Source organism: Petaurus breviceps, unplaced genomic scaffold, assembly GCF_028583685.1.
Source record: "Petaurus breviceps papuanus isolate PSGF00001 unplaced genomic scaffold, PetGlider_PUasm1.0 90842, whole genome shotgun sequence".
NCBI classification, from domain to species: Eukaryota; Metazoa; Chordata; class Mammalia; order Diprotodontia; family Petauridae; genus Petaurus; species Petaurus breviceps.
Window position 1 is genome coordinate 17,731,738 of NW_027187358.1, and position 4,975 is coordinate 17,736,712.

At 33.8% G+C, this 4,975-nt stretch overlaps 1 pseudogene; it reads right to left on the reverse strand.

Annotated features, from left to right (window-relative positions):
* The window catches only part of LOC138148866 (zinc finger protein 410 pseudogene), a 15,394-nt pseudogene extending 10,690 nt beyond the window's left edge, over positions 1-4,704 (reverse strand).
* Between the last annotated feature and the right edge of the window lie 271 nt (positions 4,705-4,975).

Below are 4,975 nucleotides of genomic sequence, written 5' to 3' on the forward strand. Positions count from 1 at the left end.
TCTATTGTGATGCAAAGAATTAGAAATAGAGAGTATGCCTTTCAGTTGGGAAATGGCTGAATAGGCTGTGGTATATGAATGTAATTAAATACTAGTATGATAAAAGAAATTATGAGCAAGTGCACTTCAGAAAAACCTTGAAAGACTTAGATAAAATGATGCTGAGTGAGGGGAGCATAACCAGGAGAACATTGTACACAGTTACAGTCACATTGTATGATGACCAACTTTGACTTGGCTCTCCTTAGCAATGCAAGGTTCTAAGACAACTCCAAAAATTATTTATGGAAAATGCTATCCACATACATTGAAAGAATTATAGAGTCTGAATGCAGATCAAAGCATACAATTTGATCTCTTTTTTTGTTTTGTTTTGTTTCTTTTTTTCTTGTGGTTCTTTCCATTGATTAAATTCTTCCTTACAATATGACTAATGTGAAAATGTGTTTAATATGAATGTATATGTACAGCCCATATCAGATTGCACACCATCTTGGGAAGGGGGGCGGGCAGAGAGAGACAGAGAGAGACAGAGAGAGACAGAGAGAGAGAGAGAGAGAGAGAGAGAGAGAGAGAGAGGGAGGGAGAGAGACAGAGAGAGACAGAGAGAGACAGAGAGACAGAGAGAGAGAGAGAGAGAGAGAGAGAGAGAAGAGAGAGAGAGAGAGAGAGAGAGAGAGAGAGAGAGAGAGAGAGAACTTAAAACTCAAAAGCTTGTGGAATTGTGCAAAATAAAAATAAGTAAATATTTTTTAAATTATTGACAGAAGAAAACAAGTCCTTAAAAATAAAATTAGCCAAATAGAAAAAAAAATCTCACTGAAGAAAACAACTCCTTAAAAAGTAGAATTGGCCAAATGGAAAACGAGGTGACTGAAGAAAATAATTGATTGAAGAAAACAATACCTTAAAAATTAGAATTGAGCAAGTGGAAACTAATGACTCCATAGGACATCAAGAGTCAGTCAAACAAAATCAAAGGGAAGAAAACATAGAATAAAATGTAAAATAACTCATTGGAAAAACAACTGACATGGAAAACAGATCCAATAATTTAAGAATTATTGAACTACCTGAAAGCCATAATTTAAAAAAGAAAGTATCTTTCAAGAAATTATTAAGGAAAACTATCCTGATGTCATAGAACTGCTGAATCCACTGATGACCTCCTAAAAGATATTCCAAAATGTAAACTCCAAAGGATTATAGCCAAATTCCAGAATTATTAGGTCAAGGAGAAAATAGTATAACCATCAGAAAGCGACAATTTAAATATCATGGAAAGAGAGTCGGTATTACGCAGGGCCTAGTTGTTTCTACATTAATCAATCAGAGGGCTTGGAATATGATATTCTGGAAGGCAAGGGAGCTTGGATTACAACTAAGAATCAACTAGCCAGCCAAAAACTGAACATAAATTTTCAGGGGAAAAGTTGGACATACAATTAAAAAGGGAACTTTCAATTATTCCTGGAGAAAAGGCCAGAGCTGAAGAGAAAATTTTATTTTCAAATATGACTAAAGAGAAGTACAAAAGGCTAAACAGGAAAGAAAAAAAATATCTTATTTAATAAGGTAAAACTGTTTATATTCCTAAATGGGAAGATGATACTTGTAACTCTTCAGAACATCTTCATTAGGACAGTTAGTTATACGTGGATAATGGGTATGGGTATAAGTTAAGTTTGATGTGATGATAAAGAAATTAATTAATTAAGGGTACAAAAAGGATTTTATTAGCAGAATAAGGAGTACAAAATAGGGTAAATTATATTACTAGAAGAGGCACAAAGACCTATTTTATTAGAGGGTAAGAAGATAGAGGGATGAACATCATTTGAATCTTACCCTTATTGGAATTGATTCAAAGAGGGAATAACACACACACACACACACACACACACACACACACACACATTCGCTTGGTTATAGAAATGTATCTTACCCTATATGGAAGTAGGAGGAGAAAGGCAAAAGAAAAGGGGAAATGGTAGATAGAAGTGTGGGAAGAAATAGTAGGGGAAAGGCAAAAGGAAAGGAAGTGGGACTGATGGAAGGGCAGGTTGAAAGAGGCAGTGGCCAGAAGCAAAACACTGGTGAGGAGGGAAAGGGTGCAAGGAGAGAGAAAAGGATTAATGGGGGAAAGGGGGAATAAGATGGAGAAAAAGACCTGGTTAATAACCATAAGAGTGAATGAGAATGGGATGAGTTCTCCCATAAAACAGAACAAGATAACAGAATGGATTAAAAAACATAATGTTACAATATGTTGCTTACAAGAAACACATTTGAAGCAGAAAGACACCGAGTAAAGGTAAAAGGCCAGAACACAATACAGTATGCTTTAACTAAAGGGAAAAAAAAGCAGGGGTAGGAATCCTATCATAGAGAAAACAAAAGCAAAAATAAACCTAATTTAAAAAGATAAGGAAGGAAACTATGTCTTTCTAAAAGGTACCATAGAGAAATAAGTAATAACAATGTTAAACATATATGCACCAAGTGATATGGCATTCAGATTCTTAGAGGAGAAGTGAAGTGAGATATAGAAAGAAATAGATTGTAAACTTTTATTAGTGGGGGACTTTAACCTCTGTCTCTCAAAACTGTATAAATCTACCCACAATATAAACAAAAAGAAAGAAGATAAGGAGGTGAATAGAAATTTAGAAAAGTTAGATATGGTAGACTTCTGGAGAAAAAAAGACTGGGATAGAAAGAAATATACTTGTTTCTCAGGCACCTAAACAAAAGGTTGACCATGTACTAGGGCATAAAAACCTCACAATACAATGTAGAAAGGCAGAAATATTGAATGAATCTTTTAAAAAAATATCATGAAATAAAAATAATATGTAATAAAGGGCCATAGGAAGATAGATTAAAAATTAATTGGAAAGTAAATAATCTAATAGTAAAGAATGAGTGGGTCAAACAACAAATCATAGAAATAATCAATAACTTTATCCAAGAGAATGACAATAATGAAACAACACACCAAAATTTATGGGTCACAGCTAAAGCAGGTCTTTGGGGAAAATTTTATATCTCTAAATGCTTACATGAATAAAATAAAGAGGAAACAGATGAATCCTGTTATGGAACTAAAAAAAGTCAGAAAAAGAACAAATTAAAAATCCTCAATTAAAAAACAAATTAGAAATTCTGAAAGTCAAAGAAAAGATTAATAAAATTGAAATAAAGAACACTATTGAACTAATAAGTAAACCTAAGAGCTAGTTTTATGAAAAATAAAATACATAAACCTCTTGTTAGTTTTATTAAAAAGAAAGAAGAAAAACAAATTACCAGTATCAAAAAAGGTATATATTTGCCCAGACTAATAGAAAAAGAGGAAATAAAATACTTAAATAAACCCATTGCAGAGAAAGAAATTTAACAAGCTATCAATGAATTCCCTAAGGGCCAATGGATTTACAAGTGAATTCTACCAAATATTTAAAGAACATTTAATTACAATACTATATAGACTTTTTTGAAAAACCAGGAGAACATTGAAAACAGTAACAGCAACATTGTGTGATGACTAACATTGATAGACTTACCTCTTCTTACCAAATGTATGAATCTAAGAGGGCTCCAAAAAAAACGCATGATGGAAAATACTATCCGCATCCATAAAAACAACTAAAGTGTCTGATTGCAGATCAAAGAATTCTATTCTCTCTCTCTCTCTCTCTCTCTCTCTCTCTGTCTCTCTGTCTCTCTCTGTCTCTGTCTCTCTCTCTCTCTCTCTCTCTCTCTCTCTCTCTCTCTCTCTCTTTGACTCTTGCTCTGTTTCTTCTTTCTTGTGGTTCCTCTCAGTGCTACTAATTCTTTACAACATGACTAATGTGAAAATATGTTTAATATCAATGTATATCTAGAGCCTATATCAGATTGCATGCCATCTTGGTGTATAAGAAGAGGAGGGAGGAGAAAATTTGAGGTGAATGTTAAAAACTAAGACTAAACTAAATAATTAATATTTTTAAAAATACATTACCAGGAATATAGTGAGGGAAGTTCTATGGATACCATAATATAGATGGAGGTTGTTGGTATTCTCTGTAAAATTAGAACCAGGCTCTTGGGCTATACAATCTCTAACATTCTTCCAAGCTCTTAAGTTCTGTGCTCATAAATCATAGATATTTGGTAACTAGCTAGGTTTTTTTTTTTTGGTGGAGGAAGAGGAGAGAGTCCAGATCTGTGATTTCATCTGTCTAGAGAATGCCTGGCACAGACATTTCCCTGACCAGTGCAGCTTATCAGCCCCTTTATCTCTTGATCTCTAATATACAATAAGGTTAAATAGAAACATGAGCCACTGATTAGTTTTGTTTTAAAATATATTATCTACATTTTATTGTGCTTTTACTCATTTTATTAAATATTTCCACATTGTATTTTAATCTGGTTCAAGCCACATTTGGTGTATTGGGGGTCACATGAGATCCACTGGACACAAGTTTAATAACACCAGTAGAGTGAAATGTATACTTTTCTTGGAAATGGAAAATCAAGCTTCTGTTCCTGAATTTACTATTTATTATCTATGCAGCCTTGGGCAAGTCACTTGGCATCTCACCACCACCATCATCATCATCATCATCATTATTTAAGAGAGTTAACAGAATATATAGGCAGAGAATCTACTAACTTCTAGCCTACACTTTTCCCGCTAGACCATGCTCTCGGCATGTTAGCTCATTCCTTTTGCAATGAACCCTGACAAAACTAACACTATTATTTCAAGTGCCTTTTCAAGAAAGATGATTTTTTTATAATTGGGGAAAAAAGCAGAAATTCAGGTGAAAGACTATTTGGGCCCAGAGAAAGAGGGTAGTCATGCATTTTAGAATCGGCTGCAAGAAACACATATAATATTACTAGAAGGAACAATAACTTGGCATCCTTCTGCATTTAGACAATGAGCTCTCCAGACCATAGTTAGTTCTAGCCAAGTTCAGAA